Raw genomic sequence first — 15085 nt, forward strand, 5'->3', positions numbered from 1 at the left:
TATATATATATATATATATATATGTAGTCAAAATGCAGGATGGTCAACAGTCACCAATCACATTCAATTCAAAAAAGACTAGACGTATAATAATCAAACTGTGAAAGATCAAAGACAAATAAATGATCCTGAAGCAGCAAAAGAAAAGAAGCAAATAAAATGTAAAACAGTTCCAATGCACTTCACATCAGACCTTTTTTTTCTTTTTCAACTGTTACTTTACATTCAGGGGCCACATGTGCAAGTTTGTTACCTGAGTATATTGCATGATGCTGAAGCTTGGGGTATGAATTTTCCTGTCATTCTGATACTGAGTATAATATCCAACATTTAGTTTTTCAACCCTTGTCCCCTTCCCTCCCTCCTTCTCTCCTCTAGTAGTCTTCAGTGTGTATTATTTCCATCTTTATGTTCATGAGTATCTGACATTTAGCTCCCCTCTATAACTGAGAACATGTGGTATATAGTTTTCTCTTTGTGCATTAATCTACATAAGATAATGGCCTCCCACTGCATCCATGTTTCTGCAAGTACATTATTTTATTTATTTTTTATGACTGTGTAGTATTCCGTGGTGTATATACACCACATTTTCTTTGTCTAATCCACCACTGATGGGCACCTAAGTCGATTCCATGTTTTTGCTAGTATGAATAGTGCTGCAATCAAATCGCATTTCTCAAAGGGAACATTAAAGATCAGAGGAGAGTGGAATAATATTATCAAAGTAATGAAAAAAAAGAAAACCATCCGAGCATACTATACTCAGCAAAGCTGTTCTTCAGAAATGACAGAGAAATGAAAACTTTCCCAGCCATGCAAAGGTGAGGAAGTATGTTACCATCAGACCTATTTTACAAGAAGTGCTAAAGGAGTTCTTCAAGGTGAAAGAAAAGGATGCTAACAAGCAATACAAAATAATCTAAAAGTGTAGAACTCACTAATAAAAGTAATTACACAGTCAAATTCAGAATACTGTGATACTATAATGGTGATGTATAAATCACTTCTATCTTTAGTATGAAGGTTAAAAGATAAAACTGTTGAAATTAATAATAACTACAATAAATTGTTAATGTATATGGCATATAAAAGCTGTTAACTGTGACATGAAAATATCAAAATGTGGGAAGGGAAGTGGTGGTAAGGTGTAGTTTTATGTTTTGTAATCAAACAAATTATTATCAGGTTAAAATCACTTGTGATAGCTACAGGATGTTTTTTAAAGGCCTCATGTTAGCCACAAAGACAACATTTTTAATAGATGCCCTAAAAATAAAAAATAAGAATCAAAATATACTACTAGAAAAACTAAATCATAGTGGAAGGCAATAAGAGAGAAAGGAAAGAAAGAGAGAAAGAAAGGAAAGAAAGAAAGAAGAAAGAAAGAAAGAGAAAGAAAGAAGGAAAGAAAGGAAAGAAAGAAAGAATCAACCAAAGCAACTAGAAAACAACGAAAAAGTGGCAGTAGTAAGTCCTTACCTATGAATAATTATCTTGAAGGTAAAGAAATTCACTAATCAAATGCCTAGAGTGGATGAATGGGAAAAAAATAAGATCCATCAACAGGCTTCCTAAAAGAGGCAACCATACTGGTAATTACACACATAGACTGAATGATAATGGATGGAAAAAACATTCCACACAAGTGGAAACCAAAAGAGAGCAGTAGTAACAATACTTATATGAGATCAAATAGACTTTAAGTCAAAAATGTAAAAAGACATAAAGAAGATCATTATATAATGCTAAAGAGGTCAATTCAGCAAGATAATACAGAAGTCGTAAGTACATATGCACCCCAAATCCAAGCACCTAAAGATATAAAGCAAATATTCTGAGGAGAGATCAACTGCATACAATAATACTAGGTGTTTTAGGCCATTTAGCATTACTGTAAAACAATACCTGAGACTAGATAATGTATACAGAAAAGAGGTTTGCTTGGCTCAAAGTTCTGCAGGCTAAGATGCCTGGTGCCAGCATCTGCTCAGTTTCTGGTGATGCCACAGAAAGTATTTAATCGTGATGGAAGGGAATGGGAGCCAGTGTATCACATGGCGAGAGAGGGGGCAAGAAAGATGCCAGGGTCTTTTAAACAAGCAGTCCTCATGTGAACTAAGAGAGTGAGAACTCACTCATTACTGCAGGGATAGCACCAGGCCATTCATGAGGGATCTAGCCCTATAACCCAAACGCCTCACACTAGGCTGCACTTCCGACACTGATGGTCACATTTTAACATGAGATTTGGAGGGGACAGATATCCAAACTATATCATTAGAGGATTTCAAAACCCTGTAATAGCAATGGACAGATCACCCAGACAGAAAATCTACAAAGAAATATGAGATATAAGCTGCACTCTAGACTAAATAGACTTTAAGGGCATATACAGAAAAGTTTATTAAACAACTCCAGAACACATGTTCTTCTTAACTGCACATGAAATATTCTCCAAAATAGATTATTATATGTTAGGCCACAAAACAAGTCTTAACATATTTATGAAGACTGAAACCATATCAAGTATCTTTTCTGACCACATTACTATCAAACTAGAAATTAATAAAAGAAGGAACTTCGGAAAATACACAAATACATGGAAATTAAACTACATGCTCCTGAACAACCAAATGGTCAAAGAAGAAATTAAAAAGGAAATAAAAATTTCTTCGAGACAAGCTAAAGTAGAAACATAATGTATTAAAGGCTATGAGATATAGTAAAAATAGTTCTAAGACAGAAAGTTACAGCAATAAATGCCTACACAAAAAAGAAAAAAATCTCAAATAAACAACCTAATGTGGCACCACTAGTAATAAGAAAAACAGAAGAGAAAACGAATTGTAATAACACTAGAAGGAAAGAAATCATACGGATATAGTAGAAATAATAAAAATGGAGACTAGAAACACAATACAAAAGATCAATAAAACAAAGAGTTGGTTTTTGGAAATGACAAACAAAATCACCAAACTTTTAGCTAGACGAAGTAAAACAAAAAAAAGAAGACTCAATTCAATAAAATCAGAGACGAAAAAGGAGACATTACAACTGATAACACAGAAATGCAAAGATCGTTAGAGACTCATGACAGCTATATACTAACAATTAGATAACCTAGAAGAAACTGATAAATTCCTAGACCCGTGTAAGCTATCAAGATTTAACTACGAAGAAATAGAAAATTTGGCAGTCAGCAAGATGGCTAACTAGAGACCCATGGTGCTCATCCTCAATCCCCACCAGAAGAAAGGGTCAAGGTAACAAACAGCCAAGATTTGGTTGCAGTGTCAAAGGGAGAGTGCTGGAGTGCATGGGAGAGTGGAGATGAACCGTGGTGATTAGAAGTTCAGGAGGGCAGTGCAGAGGCATCTGGTTTTTTCAGTCCTGTCTCCCTCCACTCGGATCAGATCTGTCTGGAGCCAAGAGAGTCTTCCTGTTGCAGGGAAAATGTAAGGAGAAGGTCCCCACCAGTCACCTTGTGACTGCAAACATGTACTGTCCTTACGAGAGGAGAATTCCACAGTCCTTTAAAGTCCTGAGCCCAGTTTGGAGAGCTGCTGGGAATTCACACAGCTGTATTGCCCTGCATTAGAGGCACAAGGTGTGCACTACCCACATCCCACTCACCCACTTGGGCCAAGCTGCCGCAGCACAATCCCGTCTTGACAACAGAGCCCCCTCTGGAGTGTAGCCTCCTCTGGAACTTCTGACAACCACAATTCTCCAGCATTTGGGCCCCATCTTCATTACGCCAAGGTCACATAGTGGCTGAACTCCACAACCCCAGCTGTGCAGAGTTCAAGCCCAGGATTGGCTGTGACTCTATTCTGGCACAGCAGGGAAACCAACTCATGCCACTGCATTTCAGCTGGGGAATAATCGTCCAGTCGCACCAAGAAAACCTGTCCTTGAACTAGCCAAACTGCCACATACCCTCTACTGAGCAGGAGGGGCCCCTGAGCTCCAAGCAGCTGATATGGTCTTCCCTCAATACCTGAGAAATAGCCCTGCAGCACCCTTGCCCTCCACAGATACATCCATGGCTTGCCCAGTGACCCGATCTTTTAAATAAGGGCCCGAGAAACAGTCCCACAAGCTACCCTTAGTGGGCATGACCCCAGACTGCCCACCCCTGGTGGACATGCCCAGGCTAGCCAAGCAGCTGTGGGCCTTTGTCTCACCACTGAGAAAGAACTCCACAGTCTGCCTTGGTGGGCATGCCCCAAGGCCTAACGAGAAGCCCCATGCTTCGACCCTGGTCCAACAAAACCACTTCTTGCCACCCCTCACAGAAATACCCAAAGACTAGCCAAGCAGCCATGCAGCTGTGTCAAAGGCCAAAGAGGCAGCCCTGTTCCCTCCCCCAGCAGACATGCCACTAGGCTACCCAAGCAGTGGTACAAACCCATGTCTTGGGCCTGAGAAACAGCCCAGTGGGCTGCTCCTGACAGACATGACCTCAGGCTATCTGAGCAGCTGTGCATCCATGCCCTGAGACTGAGAAACAGCCACACATGCCACTCCTGGCAGGCATGCCTCAGGCTGGCCCAGCAAACATATACCCATGTTTCCTGTCGGTATCATGGCACCCTGGTTCCAATGCCAGTGAGCCAGACCACAACTGGCTGATCCACCAACTGCATGCACACAACCCTGATCTGAGAAATAACCCTGCAAGCTCACCCCTAAAAAAGTCATGCCACTATAGCAGCATTTTTAGAGTAGGGCACTGAGAATTCTCAAATGTTCCTCTGGATCTCGCTGCCCAGTGAAGTTGCCACACTCCAGGCCAGTACTGGGGAATGTCTGCAAGAGATCTGGTGATGTGGCCTGTGCTCGTCTCCCAGCAGTGGGTAGCCACACCAGTCATGGGGGTAGCAGGGGAGTGATGCAGACTCTGTGAGATTCCTTGGTTATTGATAGCCTTAGTGTGTTGGTTTTCTCGAACACTGGTTATAGTAGTACTGAACTGGTCACTCGGACAGAATCAGGACCTCCTGGTTAGTCAGAGGGGTACAGGCAGTGGTGATAGCTGAGATTGCTCAGCCATTTTCTCCTTCCTAGGTGCAGTGTTATTCTACCGGGAGATGCTGTAATGGACTGTGTTGGTTGGCCTCCAGCCCGGAGGTGGTGCTTGCAAAAGAGCACCAGCTATGGTAGTAGCAGTGGGATTTTTGCTTGCTTTAGGTTGCCCTCTGGTTTCTCAGGCAATAGGTGGGGCCGTAGAGCTTCCAAGAGTTTCTGTTTTTTGTGTTAAGCTACCAGGGCAGGTGGTAGAACAAAGCCAGGTGAGGGCTCGGTCAGGCAGGTTTGCACTCTGAGTCTTCACATTCAGGGAAAGCAGCAGCCCCTGTGGGTGCTGGGGGACAGGAACAGTTCTCAGGCCACTGGGTTGATGTTCCAGAGGGGACTGTTGCAGAATGGCTGTAATTTCAAAGTCAAAAAACAACAGATGCTGTAGGCTGTGGAGAAAAGAGAATGCTTATATCTTGTTTCCCCTGTGGTTGGTTGGTATGTAAATTAATTCAGCCCCACTGTGGAGAGCAGTTTGGAGATTTCTCAAAGAACTTAAAACAGAGCCACCATTTGACCCAGCAATTCCACTACTGGGTGTATACCAAAAGGAAAACAAATCACTCTACAAAAAGGACACCTGCACTCATGTTCATTGTTTTGCTGTGCACAATAACAAAGATGGAATCAACTTAGGTTCCCATAAATGGTGGATTAGATAAAGAAAATATGACATGTATATACCATGGAATACTACACAGCCATAAAAAGAATGAAATCCTATCCTTTGCAGCAACATGGATGCAGCTGGAGGTCATTATCCTGAGCAAATTAATGCAGGAACAGAAAACCAAATGCCACATGTTCTCACTTATAAGTGGGAGCTAAACATTGAACACACACTGACATAAACACGGAAACAACAGCCACTGCAGACTACTAGAAGGAGGAGAGGGGGAAGTGGGCATGGGTTGAAAAACTATCTATTGGATACTACGCTCACTACCTGGGTGATGGGATCTATACCCCAAACCTTAGCATCGCACAATATGCCCATGTAACAAACCTGAACATGTACCCCCTGTAGCTAAAACAAAATTTGAAAAAAATTTAAAACTGTATAAAAATGTTTAAATTGTGAGGCAAAACCAGCCATAGATAAAGAAAAAGTAATGAACAGAAAATGAAAAACATTAATAAACATATCAGATAAAGGGTGAATTTCACAGCATATTGAAAAAAATTCTTCACTGTAATAAAGAAGGGCACATCATCTAATAAAGAGTGTAAGATATGAGCTCCACCAGGTATTTGGAGAAATTATAATACAAACAGTTAATGCGTGTATGAAAACAATTATAGCTTCATTCATAGTTCAAGGACTGCAAGTTAAATAAAGTATAATTTGTCTTTTCACTTATGAGGCTGATTACCTAGTAGTGATTCTGGGCAAGCTCCTTCTGTCTCCAGCCTCAGTTCTAGATGTTATAAGATGAGAAAATGGGACTACTATGTAGTCTCTTGAAGTCCTTGCTGTGGCGAGGACCAGCAGATTAAGCAAAGCCCTCTGCCTGGTGAAGAGAGAATTTGCAAGAGCACAACACAAAGCACATGAGGTTGGGATCACTGTGCATGGGGACACCAAAGGGGTACAGAAAACCTCATGATAATGGTTGATTTGATGTTCTGTAATGAGTGTTTATTCATCTTCATTACGTTTTATAGTGGTTTCACAGATGGAAGTTTCTTTAACCTTCATGGTCCTCTCATATCTACGGTTTATTTGTTGGTTGGTTGGTTTGTCAAACAAATAGTTTGTATTTGATTACAAATTATCTCCCAGTCCCATGGGGTTTATTCATTTATTTATTCATCTGAGTATGTGAAATTTTCACATTGCTCCCCAGTCAGATCTGTGCATAAAGGTATATTCAGAGAAGAATCAGATATCCATCTCCATTCTCTCTTTCCTTTCTACCAATTCCTGACCACACAGGTGACCACTCTCATTGGTCTCTGGGTTTTTCCTTTCTTTTTTATTTTTACCTGCAATGAGTAGGTAAATGGATATTTTCTTATTTTGCATTCATTGTTACAAGACACTAAATTTATCACTCCACAATGTATTTATAATTAACATACATCAGTTCATGGACACCTTCCATGTTCCTTTGAACAGCTACACAGTACTTCATTTTATAGTTGTACCACCATTTATATAACCACTCTTTTCTGTATGGGTATTTTGGTTGTTTCCAACATTTTGCAGTCATAAATAATGCTGAAATTAATAGGTTTACTGTAATTCCACACTTTGATTTATATGGTTCTGTTGGTCCGGAATTTCTATTATAACCCTACCCCTCTCACCCAGCATCAGGCCAAACTGATGGAACAATGGTTTTATGAGCAAGACCCTTGCATCTTCCTGTCGTAGTCTACATCTTATGGAAAGAAAAATGACTTGAAATCAGGACTGATTTTTTTCATTTTCAGCTTTACTCCTCAATCCTAAGCAATATTCTCCTTTGTTAGATGAGGGCAGTTTTCTATATGTCAGCAGGTATTTTGACTCCAAATTCAATGGAAGATTATGACTCAGGACATTTATTACAAGCTGGAAAGAATTCAGGGCCTGGCTTGGCCTGACTCCTGGACACTCTGTGATCCTAGGGAGAGACAGACACACATGGCTAGCTAGAACTGAGTCTGCAAGGCCCTGGAGAGTGGCTCCAATGTACCTGAGGTCATCTGTGACATTCACCGCTCTACCCTGGGGTGCATCCAGAGCCTGGAGAGATGCTATCTGGGCTCCTTGGTTCAGTAAAGCTCTGTGTTGACAGAGGACTCCAGGTATTTGTTGGAGGGTGGTATCAGTTGAGTTGTGCCTAAAATAATACTTTCTGGCTTCTCTACTCACAAATCTCACAGAATACTGCAGCTACTTTCTCTGGGTAATTTAAAACACTTTTTGTGGTCCCAGAATCCTTCATCTTTCTTTCCCTTCTTCATCTGTCCTCAACAAAGAATCCATAGTTGCCTGAATGAGGCACAAGTGTCTGTATAATCAAGGAATATCATAGCCATGAATGCACAGAGGGCCCACTAACCTCAAAGCCCTTCTTATTTTTTTTTTATTATTTTTTTTTTCTAGCAGGTATTCTGAGCATCAGAAGCAGACAGTGATTGTCCAAGATCCTACAGAAAGTTGGTAGCACAGATGGGGCTACATAGAATATAATCTGCGAGAAGAAAATACAAAGTGTTCCTTGCTCCAGGCCTCAAGATATAATGAGTGTGGGTGTTGTAGACATTTCTTGGCTTCTAAGCATAAGAATGTCATTCCTATTTTGGGGGAATTAACCACATGAGCCCTGAAATCCAGAGGCTCTGCCACTTTTTATAACAGAATAGGAAAGTCTGGACACTTGTTTTCCCTGCCTCCACTGAGAGACAACCTTATGTGAGTACATGCTGTGTTCAGATCACCAGACGCACAAACTCTGGACTGCACTTGGGAGCTAGTGATGGTAGGAGGTGAAGATCCATTTCTGGGGCAGTTACAGCAATGGCAGCTGTATTTGACTTCTCAGAAGAGAAATGGAAATGATGGCCCATGAATTGAAGAGCATCTGGCTTTGGCATATTGGCCATCTACTCTGAGGTAGCACCAATGAGCTCCACAAAGGCCAATATCTGACTAATTTTGACTGTGATTCTGCATTCAATGACTTCTTTGTTTTTGCCTTTTCTTTTAACTTGAATTTCTAGGTTTGCTAGTGGTTTTGTGAACCAGTCAGATACTTGTATTTTCACAGAGCCAAATAGACTTCTTTGAAATTCAGAAGAAAATAATTGGGGAAGTCTTGCTAGGGAATGGTGTGAAGAGTTCCTTGGATTACTCCAAACCAACAACCACAGCTGGTGAAAGTTATTTTTATTTTATTTCTTTTAGATTTTATTTTTATTGTACTCATTTAAGGTATACAACATGATGTTCCGATATACATATACATAGTTAAATGTTTACTGTGGTCAAGCCAACTGCCATATCCATTGTGTCATGTAGTTACCTTTCTGTTGTTGTGAGAGAAGCACATAAATACTGTCTTAGCCAGTTTCCAGTAGATGATACTAAGAGTTGAGTGACCTGGTGACTTCTTCTCTGGAATAGCAGTGTAAGGAGATCCATGGAAATACCCTCAAACCAAACAATCATACTTGATAAAAGTTATTTTTTAAAACAGCCACTAGAAGTCTCTGGGAATTGTCTTAAGTGCATACATTTATTTTTAAAACTCTACTAAACCTTGAAAGAACACAGAGTATCTACAGCATTTGAGTCATAACACACTCTATATTTTCTATATCCTAGCTCAATATGAGGGAAGCTTCACTCAGGGCACATCTAGCCAAGAAATGGGAGAATCTCTTTCCTCTCACTTCCCTTTAAAGGATTATGATATCTCATCAGAAGCAGAAGGTTGCCAGCATCTCTCAAACCCATTCCAAGGTTGTATTGCAGAGATTCCAGGTGAGTGTGATGAAGAGGTACAGAGCTCCGTTCTTCCACCCAACACTACTTGTAGTGGAGAGATTCTACCCCAGGCATTGTAGGTCAAGAACGCTGAGACCCCCATAGCCCTCGGCACAGCTCATTTGCCAGGCAGAGCTTTCATGCCAGTGAATGCCTGCCAACAACATCAGAGGATGTTCTGGCTCATGGTCAGAACCCAGTTGGTAAAGCAGGGCTGTCACTCTGAGAAAAGTGAACCACTCTTTCCAAAACAGCTCCTTAGAAGGAACTCAGTGATTTTCCAGAAGTGAGAGGCAGGCCATAAGAATAGAGAGCTCCAAAGTCCTCCCTAAGGAACTGACAGTATTAGGAACAGAGTATAAGAAATATCCAGCCTAACAGCGCTCTTAAAAACAATGGAGGCCGGGCGTGGTGGCTCATGCCTGTAATCCCAGCACTTTGGGAGTCCAAGGTGGGCAGATCACGAGGTCAAGAGATCGAGACTATCCTGGCCAACATGGTGAAACCCCATCTCTACTAAAAATACAAAAATTAGCTGGGCGTGGTGGCACGCACCTGTAGTCCCAGCTACTCAGGAGGCTGAACAGAAGAATCACTTGAACCCAGGAGGCAGAGGTTGCAGTGAGCCAAGATTGCGCCACTGCACTCCAGCCTGGCGACAGAGTGAGACCTTGTCTCAAAAAAAAAAAATGGAGATTTTAGTGGGTTTTAGTGGTAAACAATGAAGAGTAAGTTGGAAGCCCATGAGATAAAAATCTAATGATTAATGAAATTGAACATACCAACTGATAAAGTAAGCGTTTGAGGTTTTCCAGGAAAATATTGATGATAATTGTCATGGGAGAGTTACCCATGACACATTTTAATTCCACCAAAATTATCACAAAAATATGTCAACATAATTAGGACATACAATAATGGTGAGAAAATGCACACATCTCAATGGAATAAAATATAAACTCAATGCCTTTGAGAATTTCACAAATGATAAGGGCAGAATTCCACATCACTTAAGAAATGTTAGTAATTCAGCAAATGATGTTTAGACTGATTACCAGCAATTCAAGGAGTAAATACTGTATTTCCACTCCACCCATTATTTCAAAGTACATTTTAGGAGGTCAAGGATTTAAACATAAAGATCGAACTATAAAAGTATTCAAAGTAAACATGAGACAAGTTTTGTAGAATATTTATATGTGAATGATTTTCTGAAGTAAATTAATATCATTAACTACAAGCGAATAAAAAGTTTTACAGGGAAAATCATGCATACAGTAAAAAAACAGAAATTTTTAAAATGTATAAACACATATGGTGGGAATATATTGAAAGAATTTTCAATAATTAAAATTGAAAGAATAAAATAATCGAAAGAATTTTTAAAACATAATAAGGAAAATAGATCTTCTAATAGAAAAATAAACATAGACCATGAACATATGGTTTATTAAAAAGTAATGCGAGTAGCTACTACATATTTGAAAATAAATAAAACTACCCCCATAATTAAATAAAACCACACCAAGTTAAAACAAACACATGAGTCTTTTGTTGTCATTCCTATGAGATGGTCTTCCAAATTTGGGGCAAATTTCATCTGCCAGCGGTCTGTGTCTCAATTATTGTAAAAGGAGTAGCTTGGTCTCTTAGGACTCTTCCTGCTGTGAGAAAGATTCCAAGAATCTTACTAAAGTTTCTTCCAAGTGAGCTGTGAATGTGCAGTAGAAGAGCAGAAAGCTCGTGCAGTGGGCACACCACAAGTAAGAACACCAAGTTGATGCGGAAGACCTGGATGGTGGCAGAATTAGCATACTGTGGAGGGTTACTTTATAGTTGAGTTGCTGACTTCTTTGGGGTCTGCTGAAATCTATGTTTTTCTTTGATTCCACACTTTGGCTTGGATCATTCTATTTTCCTGGAATTCCTATTGTCACTGTGCTTTTTGGCAAATTAACCCCTCAACTAGTCTTTTTTGAAAGGCTAATGAATCCTCCTGCTTTTTCAACATTCTACCAAAGGGAATGACATCATATTAGAACAGATAGTTCCCAGCCCCAGCTCTACCCCTGATTTCTAGATTAAACTTTGATGGATCCCTAGATTCCAGTTTTCCCATCCACAAGAGGGGGGGTTTTGTCCGGATATTTCAAAGGGACTTTCCAACTTCAAATTCAAGAAAAATTGGAATGTGTTACAAGCTGAGAAGCACCTGGTACTTGTGCATGATGCTTATCACTCTGGGCTCCAAAAGACAGACACACATGGCTGGCTAGAACAGTGTCCCCATCCCAGGAGGTACTGGACAAGGAAGGCCTAAGAAGGTTGTTCAAAAATTATCATTAGTGATCTCCGCTTTCAACCCCCATGGAGCACACAGAGCCTGCAAATCTGTTATCAGCTTTTCCAGTCTCAGCCAAAACTGCTTTGTTAGAGAACATTATGCATCTAGGAGGAACATGGTAGCAGTGGAGCTGTCCCAGAATAACCATATCTTTTCTGACTGCAATGCAAATTCTGAGCAGTGATTTACCATTTTAGAGTCTCTGTGTAATTTCAGTAATATCATGCAGCCCCTGAACTTCTCATCGTTCTCATAATTCTTGATCTTCCCTCGTATTACAGAATTTTAAATGCCTTTTCAAGAAAGTAAGTGGATTAGAGAATCCAGGCAAGAGGTGGTGGAGTCCCTACTATCGCCAATCTCCATTTCCTTTTTACAGTTGATTAAAACTGTAGGTCATAAGCTGGGGCTAGAACACAGAGTGAAGGAAAGGAGGGGCATAGTAGGTGCTCCAGTGCTCACAATGGGATGAGAATGGTCGTGTGGGAAACTTTCCTGTCTTAGCCTCTAAGCCTACAAACACCATTCCAAGCAGAAGCTGCAAAGTCTGCATGCCTGTTTCTCTGACTTCTTGGCAGCCTCCACATGTGCATATGCACTGGTTCACACAGTCAGAGGTACACACTGCAATGGACTGAGAATTGGTGATAGAAAAAAGCAGACATGGAGGTGGTAGGAAGTGAGAGTTTACTCCGGCAGCAGTGACATAAATGGCTACAGCATCTATTTCCGGGGGGGAGTGGAAGTGGTGTCCAATTTGGCAATATTGGTGGCCAGACATGGGGTTGCCATGCCTGGAGGCAGCAGTGGTGTGCTCTGTTGTGATTGGAGAGAAAAAGACTGTGGGACCAGTATCGTTGAGGAATGAGCGTGCCCATAAAAACACTAAACGGTAGGCTGGGAGGATAAAGTATCATCTAGTGTGGAGAAGCTGAAGATGCAGCCTGTAATTAAAATATAGGCAGAAAAATGGGTCAGGCCCGTTAAAGGTGACCTTGTGAAATAAATTACTGCCATTGAAGAAACTGATAAAAAAAAAGATACCTGGCCTTCTGCCCAATAAGAAAAGGCACATTCTTAGGAATATTTCCATGGTGATTAGGGAGTGTCCCTTCTATTTCCAGAGGTGAACATTTGTGCTGTTCACTTTATACCTGCCAACGTGTAAGTTTCAAGGGGAGTTTGGAACCCTAGGAAGATCCCCGGTGTGGGTGATGCGTCCATGCTTTTGACTGTCCACTACAGGGAACTCCCTCGTTATGTTGTGGATCTCCCTATTTAAGGCCATCTTTGAGACTTGCTAAGAGACAGAGCTGGGTTCCTACTGCAAAAACAGAAAAAAACAGGGGGCACTTTCCTTCACCCCTGAGGCCTGGGGCTGCACTAACATGCTCAGCAAATGTAATGCTCCCATATATCACCTTGGATCTCCATTGAGTGACTCAAAGAAGCAAGGATGAAGGGGCATTCTTTCCCAGAACAAAGTAGTTTTGTTGTCCACAGCAATACCCAATTCCAGAGTCATGGGTGGCAGTGATGACTGTCCAGGACTGAAGCAGCTGTGTACACATCACACAATTGTTGAGAAGTGGTTCTGGCTGTTGTCATGCTACCTAGACACTCATATCTTACAATGGTCCTGATCCTGAATCTTCAGGCTTCTCAGAATTCTGTAAGCTGTGTTTTGCAGGTTGGGTTATCCAGCAAGCTCAGGGTTCTCAGGGGCTGAGACAGAGTTAACAATGCAAGTTGCCTTGTGAGGTCACACCTGTGAAAGTAAAGGCGAGGAAGCAGGATTAGGCAAAGGACACCATCGGCAATCTCTCCTGACAACATCTCTGTCAGCCCAACAGGAAGCTCTGGAGAAAGAGCAAGAATTTTTTATAAAAGAAGTTCAACATTGCGCATGAAGGGTAGAATCTCATACTACAGCCTTACTTTGCCTTTGGCTGGAGGGCCCTGGTTCTGTGTGATCTCAGCTCAAACACTGAGGTTGTGCCTGAGGTCGAGCAGTGGCTGGCAGCAATTAGCTAACCACACTCCATGTAGCTGGGCAACAAGGTGCTCCTTGAAGGGGGATTCAAGCAGTACCTCTGTCAGCCACAGTGCACCCCTGGCACTGCTGGGATCCGGGCTCCACACACATTGGGAAGCTTCTCCCAGGCTCTGGTCGGCTCTCCCTCTGAGATAAACCATAAGAAGGTGGAAGGGAAGCGGGTACACAACAGCTGTGGCCTCTGCAGTTGTTGTGTGGGTGGCAATTGGTTCTCATCATCACCCTCTTGTATTCTCATTTTAAAGTCTCCCACCTTCAGCTACGATCACTGCTGATGTCAGTGGCTTACCTGGTGGTAGGACTCACATTCTCATTCCTGGGCGTAACTATGCCCTACTCAGGACAGGGTATCCTGCTAAAAATTTAGAATAAATCTCTTCTTTTGACTAAGAAGACATGCTACTTAGAGAGTCTGCCCTTTAATTATCATGATGTTTGTTTGGAGCCCTGCTTAGTAAAGCTAAAACATTATTCATCATGATCCTTGAAATTCACAGCCCCTGCTGTATGTTAGGGAAGATACAGAATAGGAGCCCTTACCCAATGCCCAGGCAGATGACAACCAGTGGCCTTGTCCCTTGCCCAGCTTCCTCATCCTGAGGACCTTGAGGGTCAGGACAGCAGCCAGGAGGTGAGGAGTCTCAGGGCTTTCTTTTTTCCCTCTTTTGGTGGTGATTCCCTCCATTATACTTGATTTTATTTAGCTGTTTTTCACTCCTTTTCATCTTGACTATAGTAGCAATTCGTAATTTTTTCAAAAACAATATTTAAATCTATTAATTAGAGCTACTGTTTGTCTCTTCTTGACCTCAAAAATTTGCTTTTATCTTTATTATTGCTTTTTTTTGGCCTTATTCTCTCTTTTTCTTTTTTTGTTGAAAATTTGATTCATTTACACTTCTTATTTCATTTTTGTTGATACAAGTATTTAAGGCCTGGGTGTGTCCTCTGTATCCTTGTTTACTTTTTTGTCCACTTGGTTTATCTTGTAACCAATACAGTGTGTTCAATTCTCCTACTTTTAGTGTGTTTTTATCTATATCTCCTTGGTGTATCCCATATTTTCTTCTTTCTAAAGTGTTTTCTGTGCTATATAGTGCTTACATACTCATAACTAATATCTTTA

This window comes from Hylobates moloch, unplaced genomic scaffold (genome assembly GCF_009828535.3).
Source record: "Hylobates moloch isolate HMO894 unplaced genomic scaffold, HMol_V3 SCAFFOLD_21, whole genome shotgun sequence".
NCBI lineage: Eukaryota > Metazoa > Chordata > Mammalia > Primates > Hylobatidae > Hylobates > Hylobates moloch.